This window comes from Chaetura pelagica, unplaced genomic scaffold (assembly GCF_000747805.2).
Source record: "Chaetura pelagica isolate M959 unplaced genomic scaffold, ChaPel_1.0 scaffold477, whole genome shotgun sequence".
NCBI lineage: Eukaryota > Metazoa > Chordata > Aves > Apodiformes > Apodidae > Chaetura > Chaetura pelagica.
In genome coordinates this window covers 412710-427348 of record NW_009953956.1, presented here as the reverse complement: position 1 = coordinate 427348, position 14639 = coordinate 412710, and positions in this window count along the sequence as shown.

Sequence of the window (14639 nt, the reverse complement as noted above, 5' to 3'; positions counted from 1 at the left end):
TTTACTTCTTACTGTCTTCCAAGAAATTGACCAAGCTCCAAACAAACAGAAATACTAAAATATGGAGGAGAGAGAAGGGGAGAGAAGCCAGAAAATCAGTATTTAGAAATTATTCATATCAGCCTGGGAAAATTTCTGGTCTTCTAGGAGTCCTTTACAATCCTGAAAATCAAAACCAACAGCATATTCCTTTTAAAAATAAAAAGGAGAGAAATCCATGTTTACTCTAGCTATCTCCTTTTTAACAGCAGTTTCTCCTCCACTTTCCAGCAGCAACAGAGTAAGTTCTCCTTGATCATTTAACACATTTACGTGTTAAGAAGAGCATTTTAGAGCAGTTTGCTGTGCTCCTTGCCACGTGCCAATCTCCATTCACACTGTGCAGCCCCAGCCGTGGCTACAAGAACCATAATAATCAACACTGTGCAGAATCAAGAAATAAGAGCCAAAAAAAATACCAGAGAAAACCACCTCAGCAGCAAACTGGTGCAGCTGCAATCCTGGGAACTCCCTTGCAGCCCAAGGAGCACATACTAAAGCAATAACCCCAAATCCTGTTGGAGAGGTATAATCTATGTCCTAAAGCAATCTAATCTGGGGTGCTGGTGACTGGCATTAAAATATGGACCAAGGCTTTTTCAAAGCATAAAGCTCAGAGCACTTCAATACCCCTGTTGCTACTTCCAGCCCACATAAGGATGTAGTGCAGAATAATTAGATCAGGACAGAAACCATTCCTTTGATTTTGGCAGTGAGTAAAGCCTAGAAACTTGGAAACTGCATCAAGCAGATGGTCTGAAAGACTTTTTAGGTAATGGCTAAGTAGTTTGATGAGACATATATATATATGTATAAAATATAGGCCAGGAACAGCTGCAAAGATTAATCCATCTCCTCCTTTCTTATCAATATCATTATTGTGAAATGTATTAGGGTTGTATGAAAAGTTTAGTTTTAGTTAGCTTAGAATTCTTTTCCCTAAAAACATTGGGAAAATAAACCCCACAAAATGGACTATTCCTTCCTATCCAATTATTTTCAACATATTACCTTAAGTTGCTAATTCGGAGGTAAATAACAGCTCCAAAGGCAGAAAATCCTTGAGATTTCCTCCAGCAGAGAGATTACACAAAATCCCAGTATTCTCATGCTTGGAAGTGGGAATGTGTCCCTCGGGACTGCACAGACTGGAAGCCTCAGGTGAGCTCAAAGATCCTCTGGCCCAGCAATGCCCATGAAGAGCAGACCTGCCCTTGGCACCTCTGCCTGAGCACATTCACACCCACATGTTGTTACTTAAGTCTCTTCCCAGGTCTGTCCAGTCCTGGCCCTTCCACATCCAGCACACCCTTTCTTCACATGCTCCCTCTTCATCATTTTTGGGTCCTTTTCTGACATTCACTACTTCTTTTTGTGGCACCCTCTTTGTGCTCTGCTCTTTTTTTGACAGCCTGAGGGCTATCCTACCCAACTTTACCTAAATTTTCTAGATGAATGAGCTTCTTTTTTCTTCTCTTATTTCAGCCAGTCTTGCCTTCTGAGCATTATCTTTGTTTTTCCAAGGCATGCAGGCTCCAGTCATTCCAACAGCAGCTCTGTGCCTAGTTCAGCTGGGCACACTCGGTATTTCTGTGAGGAGAGAGAGCCCCAGGTCCCCAGAAGCACACTCAGGGTACAGCTCATTTGCTATGCCAGGCCAGAGGATAAAGTCTAATTCCAGATTTACCACTTGAGTAATTCCCAGTGTCAGCTTTCTGCTCCAGAGTCTAGCAGCACAAATTTTACTGGGGCACAATTCTCTTGCCAGACTATTTATTTTTCAGCCATTCAAGCCAATCCCAAACCTAAGAGTGATCACAAAGGAAGATCTTACACAAGCCTGCATAAGGACTCTCTTCCTTTTGTCTCTCTTGTCTTTAATTTCTGCAATGAAGTTTTGCAACCTCACATGTACTCCAATAATCTTCAGAAGAGCTGTCATACATAGCAGGAAAGACAGTTAAATGGGTTGACTGGAATAGACAAATTGTACTTTCAATATGCTCACATTCCAGATTTCTCTTTTCCTACAAAATTTGAGTCTTCTGGACTATTGAAACACCCAGAGATCTTGTTTCTTCATTCTATGGAACTTCAGCTGAACACCATCTCAGCACTGTTGTTTGCATTCCCCCACCTGAACCATCCTGAGGTATCTGAAGGCTTTAAACCAAACATTTTTCCCCACCGACAGGTCTGGTTGCTGCTGGAACTTGAACTTAACCTCGCTCACTTGTTATTTCACTTCAGCCAATTATTATTATTCCTCTGTCCAAAAACCTTCATTATTGCCAAGCCAGTACTTTTCCCAGTACCAAGTTGTTATAACAGATGCTTTAAATTGTTTTTTCTGTGGACAAAGTCTCCTTGAGGGCTCAATTAGTGCTATCAGAAACTCATCCAAGTCAACATATTTGACATCTGACTCCATTAGAATGGGTACAGCTACAAAGCCTTCTCACCAAAATCTGACCAGCTTTTCATCAGAAGTCTATGCAGTAGCCAGAGTGGAAAACAACAGCCTTAACAATCTCTAACCTGGGTGACTGTATAGTTGCTGTGTCCTGGAATGCTTTTTTTACAGATACAAGATTGGTTCAGCAATTCTATTAATGGTGAACAGAGCTCATCTCATCAGCCATCAAGCAACTTCAATGTTTTTCCTACAGAATGTTCTTATTCCAAGTACTGAGGATGCAGACACACAACAAGAAAAGCATTATGGCTGCAAGGAAGTTCCAGAGAATGTGCTGGATTTGAGTTTCTCAATTGATACCTCCATTGGCAGCTCTGAGTCAACCACAGTACAAGAAAATGAGCAAAGGTTTAAAGAAGAAAGGCTGTTTCCCAGTGCAGTACAGCCCTTGGAGAGGTGCTATCCTGCATCTTGCCCTTCTTCAAAGTCTTTTGAGGAACAAAAACCTTTTATACTCTGGAAACAGCAGGAAAACAGTCAAGACAAATGCCTCTCAGCAGCTGCTGCTAAACAGGGAGTTTTCCAGACTTCACCTCCCAAGAGATGTTCACCCAACAGCAGAAGGTGTCCCAGGGCAATGCCTCTCAGAGAACTTCACTTCCCAGTAAATCACTTTTCCTGTCTTCATCTCAAAGCCTCAAACCATAAGCATGACTGGTATGTTGTACTGTACACCATTACAGATACATTAATAAAAACTACAGAATGGTGAGAACCTTAGCCATAAAATTCCTAGTGTAACAAATATCCAGCAGCATTAAAGCTATTAAGATAAAAGCTCTAGTAACCTACTGATGGCTGAGGCAGTAGCACCTGGTAAGTAATGAGGGTGTTCTGCTCTATCCTGCTCCAGAGCTGGGCAGTTTCTACATGTCCCAAGTCTCCATTTCACAGCCTACATCCTCCCACCCTCTTCCATAGTCAGCAGCATTTCTCCCTCCCCAGGGCACTGCCAGAACTGAGTGACCATTTGCTTAGGTTAAAGTTGAGAGCAGAGTGATCTGAGCTGAGGGACAGAATCTCATCACAACTCACAGCTCCCAAGCAAAACTGAACTGGGAAGAAAAGAACTTGTAAACGCAGAGAAAAACCCAGCCTCCCCCTCAGTTGTCAAACAGGAATACAAGATTAAATTCTATCCCACAGTATACAAGCTTTGAGTGACACCTGTACTATTACAACACATTTATTCTAACCACCTTTAAGAAAACCTTTGGGCAAAAAAATAAGCTTTTCCAACATATACTCAGTCTTCTCTAGCCCCTTGCTCTGTCTGCACTCCTCCAGGAGCCTCTATCAATCTGAGGATTTTTTTTCCTTAATCTAAGCTTGTTTTTACAGGTCATCAATATAATTTCTCAGTGTTTTAGGTTCTCCACTATTCTCAATTAGAATACTATTATATCCATCAATCCTTATCTCTGAATCTTCAGCCTTTCACTTAGCCTCTCAGCAGTCTAGATCAGAGCTTTTCAACACCATATCAACTGCAACCATGTTGATTAAATTATCCCATCCATTTGCTAATACTTACTGAGCCATTACTAAATATGTCCAATTTTGTTTGCTAACGCACATTTCTGTCTCTCTTTGTTATGAAACCAAAATCAGGCAATCCTGCCTACCTCCTGTTTCATAAAACCTGCAAGTGAAACAAAATATCATACTTTTATTAAAATTAAAAATTATTATTATAGGCAAGGAAGGTTCCCTTTTATATCCTGTATCGACTACTAATGAGAAAATTTCCTTACTCCCTGTTCCCTACTAAGGAAGTGTTATATTTTCCCATTAACTATTTTCCCATTAAATATAGCTAAAGAGGAGAGATCTAATTTAAAAACTGCTACAATAGAAGCACCACTGTCCTAAACACTTAAAGGTTATTCTATTTATTGCCATCATATTAGCAGGGGTTTATCCCCTCTCCGTTTTTCAGTCATTTTCACAGTTCTTCACCCTCCTGAACTCACACCATTGTCATCCTCCTTTCAGGCAAATACATTTCCATTAAGTAGCAGAACTCCTTTGCACAAAGGATTAAAAAAACACACCAGTGCAGGACTAGCATGAGGATAAAAGTTAACCTCTTCACATGGGGGACAATGATGCCTTCTCTGCAAAATGCATAGATGAAACACCTACATGACAGCCCTCCTCAATCACCCATTCAATACTATGACAATGTCTGCAGCCCAGAGCAAAGCTCTTCAGCCTCCCAGATCTTTGGCTTCCTAAGAAACACCTTGTGCTCCCAGGTACTTGACCACATCCAGGTGACCAAGCAAAGTAGCAAAACTCAGGAAGAAAACCTGCTGCAAAACCAGGACATCATTATTACTTATTAAGAACAAAAGGTGTTGACTGCCATGTAAATTTCTGATAAATAACAGTAAATATGTACCAATGGCAGCCCAACTCCAATACATGAAAGAACTGAAAACACTGAGCTTGTGAAGGCAAGGAATAGCACCATAAATGTCTTTTAAAAGCTTAATGCACTTCTAAGAGCATTCTTAAACCTCTTGAAGGGTTGCCTTACTTCAAAGGAGGGTAAGAGGATAGACAAGAGCACAGAAACAAGTGTTGATAAATCCACATTTGAATCTCAACTCTGCTACTGCTTTAACTGTCTATTTGCTCAGAAAGGGGATGTCACTACAACATCTACATTTTACACCAAAAGTCATTCTTCTTCCTACTGAAGTCTCAATTCCCACTCTGGTGTGAGGGTCTGACCTTTATATTTCCAGAAGTCAGCTGGAAGCTATTGAAACCTAGAGGAACTGGAGTTATGCCTCTATTCCAAAAGAGACATGGTATAGGTCTGAAAATAGATTTCTTTCTCCTTGAGTAAATTCTTAAAACACTCTTCTTATACTTAAAAGGCAAAGTTATTTAAGATGCTTTTACTCTTGAGGTATCTTACTGCATTTCTATACCCCCCATTGCTGGAGGTCAGTGGCACTAATCACTAATATAAAACCAGCAGACAGGTTCCTGTGATAGTTCTTCACAAGCTTCAATACAGTCAAGTGAGTGTGTCAGGAAGAGCATTCAGCAGCTGTTAAATGTTTCTATCAGCTCCCTAGCTAAGCATTATCTTCAGTGCAAATGGTAACATCTTATATTCTGCATCTTTCCTTCAGTGTATGTTAAGAACTGCCTTAATCATAGGACCACAAAAACTAGCAGGGACCTCAGGAGGTCTCTAGCTCCACTCCTGCTCAAAGCAGGGTCAGCTCTCAAGTCAGACCAGATTGCTTAGGGATTTACCAGGTTTGGTCTTCCAGGTTGAAGATTGGGCACAACCTCTCTGGCCTCCCTGTTGCAGCTTTGCAGTCCTCATGGTGAAGAGGTTTTTTTTTTTCTCATATTGAGCCAGAAACATCTCTTGCTTGGTTTGTCTGTTGTCAGGTCATCATTGGACTTCAAGCATCTATAGGATTAGACCGAGGTTACAATTAACAAAAGTGTAGGACTCTGCACTAATGAGTCTTCAGTGCAGTACTTGGCCAAATAACTTTTCTGTCTGTCATGTCAAAGCCAAGTACCAGTTACTAATAGTTGAAGTTTTCTACATATGTTTTTTCATTTCTAAATGAGAAATCATGTTTAGTTACCACAGTGCTTTTCCAAGCACCTGGATGTATGTATCCCACTAGCAAGCAGACCAACCACTATGGAAATCTGTCAGCTCCACTCTGGTGAAACTCACAGTAGAAGGCAAGAGTGATCCTTGCCCATCATCCCCAGATAGCCAGCTCCAGAGTCACAGTCCAGCCAACATTGAATTTGTGGAAAGACCTGCTCATGAGGCCCATGGGACAGTGTTGAAGGCATGTTGTGATTAAAAGCACTTCCCAATTCAGAAAATTAGTCCAAAAACATCATCTCGGTTTTAGCTAGAAAATCTGAAATCATTAATAAACTCAGAAAGTTTTCAAACCCTGGCTCCTTGGTTTCAAATATGTACTTTGACAGAGATGAAAACATGACACAAAGTTTTTTGTTTGCTTTTTTTTTTCCCAAGCAAAGACAGTAAATCACAACATCCACTTCCATGAAAACAGAAGAATTCTCACAAACTTTGGGACAGTATGTGTAAGAAAATATGTACAAGACAGTGAGCCCATGAATTCTTGCAACTTTTTAAGCAGACCAGGGATTACGGATGAAAGAAACCAAGCAACATCATTCCCTCCTGCACAATTTATCAAATTTTCATGGGAGAATTTGTGGGGCATCAAGCTGCCCAATAAAACCAGCCTGGTGTACCGAAATAATGGGAAAATCAGCAGCAGGGAGCTGACAGACACGTGGATGCTCCAAGGGAAAGACCTACAGAAGTTTTGTGGCTGTTCCACCAGATAGTAAATATGACAACACTGCAAAAACACACATGGGTTACTTACTGAGGAGTGTTAAGCTACAGTTAATAGAAATAACTTCTGTGGATGAGCAGAGCCCAGGGAAAAAAAAATTAAAGGCAAGTTACCAGAAATCATCCCAAGAAATAGAGGTTTTAGGCAAAGGATTGCTGGAGGCTAACAACAATTTTATCAGCCTCCCCAGGATCATCAGTTCTCTGATTGCCAACCATCAGGGCTGAATAGGTGTCAAACAATGCAGCAATCAGCACACAGGGATCTTGATGGATTCACAGCTTAACTAAGGAACATCAGCTGAATCCCAAAAGAAGTCTGAATGCTGAGATTCTGTCATTTCTGGACTACCCTTTAACACACAGGATGGAGATGGTGTTTGGTAACAGCCTAGAAATTAAAGATCCAACTACTTACCTAGAGAACCCTAGACCTAAAATGATATTATTTGGATGGTACCATCTAGTCTCCAGAAAATTCCTTACATTTTGTGCATGAAGAGCAATGCTCAATACAGATTAATTTAATTCAGAGCTCCTTCCCTCTCTCTTTGGCATGATGCTTTTGAACAGTGAGTGCTTCTGCACAGCCAGCACACTGCACTCACCTGCCTGAGCTTCTTAACTGCAGCTTTGCAATCCTTCAGGAAAAGGGACTTAAAAACTGACCTACAACAAACAGAAAGTGGCATTGGACTGCAGACTGGAGTCTCTCAAAACAGCATACTACAGGATACAAGAGCAGATAATCAGTAGGACACCCTGTACAGTGATGTACAGGGATTCTGTGCCTTTGGATGCGGAGAAACAGGTTTCTTTCAAGAAACGTCCTCACAAAAAGGGGATGGAGTGGAGAGATTTGACACAGAAGAGGATGCCTGCTGATTATCTGGCACTGCTCCCTTGTTATGTGGAAGTCTGCTAGAGTTAACCTTGGGACAGCCATTCTTAAATAAAGATATTAATTTTGTTTGACTTCTTTCTTTGCAAATCTAAGAATGCACACAGGGATTAGTAAAAGGAAATAAAATCACTCAAGGTTAGAGGCAAGTACATGCAGATGGTCAATAATAAATGAAGAATACATGCAGCAGAAGTTTCCTCTCTTTAGATCCCATTTAAAACACATCCCTTCTGACCTTCCCAGAGCCCCCAGTTTCCTGCACAACGAGGCCATGAAGGCACAGATGCAGTTGTGCAAGACACAGCAACAGGGCTGTGTGCCATGATCCCTTAGCTGCTTGATACCAGTTCTCTGGCTGGAAATCCTCATTCCCTCCAGAGTCTGCAACCAAACCCTGATGTTCTTCAGTGCAAGATCAACCAAGTGGCTTAAACTCAGCAGAGAAGAACCTGCAGCCTATGCATGGGCCAAGGGCAAGGTGACCTCCAGCCAGGGGTCTGAATGAGCCTTTAACTGTTTTCACCTTCCAGACCTATAGCAAAATTTGGAAAATACCAGACAACCCATGGCAAAAATTAACAAGGTATTTTTAACTGCAATCTAGACTAGATTATAAACCACAATCTACAGATATGAAGAAGCAATGACATAAACTTCAAATATTTTAATACAGGTACTGATGTGACTCTAGATAGATAGAGCAATGTTTTTGGCATAGAGTCTCTGTTTCATCTAGGAAATATATTCTCACTGTACCTGCCTTCTGTACTTCCATTCTTCTGTTCCTTTTTGCTTCAACATGAATGAATGCTCAGAGTTTTAGCTAAACTTTACAAATCTACCAGCTAGGCTTGATATAAAAGCAGATACGCTGCTAACTGAATTTTCAAAGTAAAATATCATGTCATTTATGGTATTTTATCATTACAATGGCAATCATAATATAAATAACATTTACATAACTTTGTGTAAACATCAGTATTAAAACACGTAAATACCTTATTAATTTTATTTAACATTCCTAAACCTAGTATTTTAGGTCAGAACACTTTCTTACCCTCCTTGAAGGATGAAAAATACTGCTTCTACATTGCTTACAGTAGCAGCCAGTTGAATTATTCTCCATTCAGTGGTTGTCCTATGGGAAGTAAGATACAAAGCATTGTTTCAAAAAAATAATTAGACACTGCTTTGAGTCATAAAGTATTAAGCTACTGCTGGTAGATGATTGGTCTTCCCATTTCATAATACAATGTTCTGATATCTTTTAGCTTCTGGTTTATTTACTCCAACAACAGAAGCCATATCACAATTTTCAGTTAGCTGAGTTTCATGAAATCTATTATTCAAAGTAGTGATAAGACCTAATATGACAAAATATTTCAGATAGAGACTTCCTCAGACACTCTGAAATGGCTTCTGAGTCTACCTTAAAAATACCTTCTAAAGGAAACAAAACAGGATCAAATGAAATGTTTGCATCCTCTTGCTTGCCAATTAAATTTAACTTCTTTTTATCACAACACAAACAGAGCTTATGTTTGGATACTGCATTTTTGTAGTTCTTTGGTGTTTATTAGCTAGGTAACCCAAAGCAAATATTTTTCAGGTAAAAACACAATACTGGAATGGTCCCAGGACCATGTAGTGAGGCCCCTAAGAGCCACTCTTTATATGAAGAGGGGAAACAAGGACAATGAAGCCTCGGGGTAACAAACTGCAAAATCAAACTTTGAAGAACAAACCTAGAGGCAAGGGCAAAACAAAACAAAAGATAAGAAGAGAACAACTGAGCACAGTGAATGTCCTTAGCTGCAAAAATTACTTGGAAGGAAAAGGGGATACAGAAGGGAATAAGACAGGAGAGAAAACACATGAAAGAACAGGAAGGAAAGAAGAAGAAAAAAATTACAAATTCTGTCAAGTGGCATTGAAGTCTTGTGTTTCACTATATTATACTTCCCTGGCAAACTTTGCAGCCTCACTGCAAACCTGCAACTGAGCAGCCAGAAAGAGTAGGACACAATCCCAGCCCAAAAGAGGAGCTGTAGATTCAAGAAACAAAGAGCTTGTGGAAAACAAACACAACTAAGTGAAGAACTGTGGAGTAGAGGGGGAAAAAAGAGTTAGTGGCTGCCCTCAGCTACTGTCAGTGGGGAGCCCCTCATTGGAGAGCTGCTTCTCCTTGGTGCACAATGGAAGGATGGGTGATAACACACTCACCTTGGAGGATGGGAAATTCTCACTTGATATAAGAAACAAATTTTATTTTACCATGAGGTGGTAAAACACTGGAACTGGAGCACATAGAAGCTGTGGGTTGGATCTCCATGCTTGGAGAGCTTCAAAATTCAGTTGAATAAGACCTCGAGCAACCTGCTGTAGCTAAATCTGATCTGAGCAGAAGGCTGGACCGGGATGACCTCTGGAGGCCTCTTCCAACCTACCAGAGTCTGTGGTTCTGCACAAGGACCCACCTTTAGAGCAGGGAAACCTTCACAGTTTGTTAGATTTTTTAACAAGAAATTAATCTTTCATCTAGGGAGATGAAATACATTTTTTTTCTTGGTTTCACACAAGAGATCTGACCTTTCACTGGAAATGTGATTATTAGATGAAAACAATGAGTCTGTGAGGGTGAAGGTCAGGTATCTGTCTTTTGAAATGAATTCTTCATGTATTATCTGAGCTGCTTAGTGCAAAGGTGCAGGCAGTCACGTGGCTTGGTGAGAACACCTTTATTTACAGAATTGGAGTCTGCACCAAAAGCAGGTGAATAAATTATGAGTCCACTGGTGAAGACATTCACCAATTAACAAGCAGCAGCTGTTTCTCTTATTTTCTTAGGGTAGAATTGATTAAAATTGCATGCTTCATTTAAGCAGAATCCTCTTGTACTTTACCAAGGGGGAAAGAAAACTTCTTTCAAATAGTGTCGTTTCTTTTCTGATTTATTGAACTTTTTCCAGCTGCATACAAATTAGAAATCCATTCTGTTTTCTTCTGTATAATATGCAGACACCATCTTAAAAGTAAAAACTAAATTTTTTTGGATGTCAATCAGAAACAAACTGTAAAAAACCCCACAGTTGGTGTAACAGGTTATTTCAGTGTTAAACTGCCTATTCTGTTCAGTCCATGGTTGTATATATACACAGATATACATAACACACCTATATATGTTATAAATATGTGTATTAGTTAATACAAACTAACATGTTAGTATTAAGACTTGCTGGGTGTGAGCTCAAGCTGAAGGACTGCTATGAACCAGCTTACAGCAGTAATACCTAAAGAGATTCCTGCTTTGTGCACTTATGAAATAGAAAAGCTTGAATGCAGGACCTAAACAGGGAGTAAAAATCCTCATTATCACATCTCAGCTTTTCAACATTGGCAACGGCAGAGCAAGATGCATTGAGTGGAGACTGAAACTAATGAACAGTACACGAGAAAAAGGTGTACCTTTTTATCAGGGGTAATTAATGTCCTGAACAATTTACCTACTGCTGTAGTGAACTCTCCACAGTTACTCCCGTTCAGCCAGGAGCAAGAATTTGAAAAGAAAACCCTATTGCTTAGGCTATGCCAGAGATAAGCTGCTGCCTCTAGTGATCTGGGCAACGTGTACAGTAATACTTTTCAACTGAAACATTTATTTTAAGCAAGCTCTGATTACTTAAAAAGCTGAAGGTTTGTTACAAAGACATGAAGAAACCAGTCTCTGCTTTAGAAGATCTGCTTTGAAACAATTGCATCTGCTTAAGCTTACTTGAGTTATCTAAGCCTCTCACATCTGCTATGTAACAATTCTTAACCAATACCAGTTTTAACCATCAAAAGCATTGATAAAAACATATGTTCACATGTCAGGAGAGCTCTCCCTCACTGTGGAATACACAGCTGCAAAGCCAACTTGGAGATGCAGTGGAAAAGGCTCATGGTATAAAACTAATTCCTGAAGTTGTTTCAAGCATCCTCGAAAAACATGCAAAATTAGAACTTCTGAAAAACTTGAAGATGAGTTGCCTGGTTCCAAGCAGATGTTATTTAAGCTTTATTAGCTCTTTATTGGGGGGGGAAGTATTATTTTCAACATTTATTATTATTATTGTTGTTGTTGTTATTATACATCTGCCACTTACAGAAGTTGCTCACTCTTCTGTCTGCATCAGATCATCCTTTCTGCAGTTGCTCCCACCTCACTGGGCACCTCCAACAGCAACTTTTAACTTCAGAAGTACATGTTCAAGGCAAGGTACTCACTGACCACTGTCTTGAATATCTGGAAAGAAACAAAACTCAGATTCTCAATAAAAAAAAAACACTAAGCCATAGGAAAGAGACTGCCTGTCTATTCTTTCACTTGGTATCAGAATTATGTTCTTCCCAAATCCAGAAAGCATGAGATAGGCTGTATAACTACTGCACAGCTGCTTTTCCACCTGCTTACTTTGAATGATCCACACTTGGCTAAAGAAAACAGATGTAAAATAAATAAATAAATAAATAAAATAATAAATAAAATAAACAAAGAAGGAAATCAAGTATTGTTTTATTCTTAATTTTTTAAGCTTTTTTTTTAAAAAAAAAGAAAATAAAAAATAAAAATAAAAGTCTGTCTAAGGAGTCCTTGAACTAGTCACTTCATTGCAATTTAAAACTTCTACTACTTTCTATTAAGGAACACAGAGATAACTGGACTATAAGCAAAAGCTTCTCTAAGGCTACTGCCCTTTAATCAATATCTGCAGGACATTCCTGGCTCACAGACACCTACGAGATGTTGTTTAGCAGATCCTCTAAAAAAAATAAACTCTCCTAAGTTCTTTCAAATATTCCAAACACTTTCAAATGTTCCAGCACAGAGGAAGGGTTCAGAGGTGTCTCCACAATGTTTTCAAAACATACCTATTCTCCCTCCAGATCAAATGTCCTCAAGTTCTGCAGCACTGCTTCCATACTGATGCATCTGTCAAATTTGGGCACCAAGCTGTAATCTATATGGAAACATAATGATTTTTTTTCAGTATAAGCTAAATCATAAATTAAGACCTGAATACGTATTTTTCCAATAGGAGCAGAGCCTTCTCAGCTCTACTTAAGTCCCCAACTAAAGATTTATAATTGCCCCACATAGGAAAATCTAATTTTGTAATTAACATTAACTGTGCTTATGAATGAGCTGTTCTGATATGAAAAATATCATTTAGAGGCAAGAAAAGACATTTGCATGTATAAATACCTCATCTGCACATGTAGTTAAAGCAATATCTGAATATTATACAGGTGTGGAAAACACCAAAGGGAAACAACATGTTTTCATTTACAGATCATCTACAGATTTGAATACTGAAATAATTCTAGGATGTGGGAGTGAAGATTTCAGAAAAAGAGCAGGTTAATCACAAATCCAAAGGGAACTATTAATCAAATATTCACAGTTCTGAAGCCCATTGTACTATACCTGCTATTTGAAAAAAAATACAAAACTCCTTCAAAAGAGCTGCATTTATTAGAATTTATTTTAAAATGTAGATAGTTTTGAACGCTCGGTATAGTCAAAGAGGTATTTATGGAACAGAAATAAGTCAACTGGACAAATCATAAAACATGTTAGTACTAATACAGTCTAATTCTGCCACCTAGTGACAAACCTTCCTACGTAAATTTTCAAAGGACATTACTACACGTCGCTAGAATGCACGTTCATCTGTAGGATAAGGACCAAAGTTTGCAGCCTTTATAACCAGGAAACTGTATTTTACCATCATCACCACTTTGTACTTAGTTCAAAGCAAAGGGAAACAGAGAGTGTCTGTACTCATTTGTGACAGCACCTGAAAAGGGAGTGTTACCTCAGCATGTGGGAAGTATTGATTTGTTACAAGTGATGTCAGAATCATCTAGAGCTTATTTGGGAGAAACCCAACACATAATCAGGGTAGAAAAACCCCACAGCTCCAGTGAAGTCAGTAGAAGTTGCAGATATTATTCCTCCATGCACTGAGCCTCTCTATGTGAATCATTCCATCACAGATCTGAAGAAGCCACGCATGGCAGATTCCTGAGTATGCAATAGCTCTGAAATTATTCAGGACTTGCAACATCCTCTCTTGGGGAAAAAAAAATAAAAAAAATAAATCCACATGCAGCAGAACAGCAAAGTTTGATAGGAAACTTGACAGTTTCCTTGCTAGGAAACTCTGCAAACACCCTCACACCCCTGAGGAGCTGGGATGCCCAATGATATTGACACTTGCCTCTTCAAAAGGTTATTTTTACAGATATTTTCTTTCACAAAGGAAGACAAAAAAAAAAAGAAGCAAGGTATAAAGGTGCCAGTACCATAAATATTATCTGATTTCCATAGAAACGTTGTGCAAGGTTTCCTTGGGAAGCTTCCATTTACAGAGGCTGTGAATGGAGTAACCTTAAAAAATGTAAATTGCTCCTCAGTTATGTTTTAAAAGATGGCAAGATAGACTTACTTGTTTGAAACTACTGTAAGAAAGCCAGTAGTGTTTTCTGAGCTATACTACACTGCATTAAAACAGTATGAATACTGTAATTTTTAAGCCAATGAGTAACATAAGTTCTGTTGCATTTAGCAAAACTAACTCTTTATTCTCCCTCTGATTCACACCATTCTGCAATCATTCCATTTAAGCCGTGTCAACTCAACTCCTTCTCTTCTGACAAAAATACCTTACAAATATATTCTTAGCATGTTATTAGTTAATTATAGCCCTTGGTTGTAAAACTTCTATCAGTTTTGTACAACACAGTAACCACTAAGAGCTGTGAGCTTAGATAGAACATAACCAGGTTCAGCA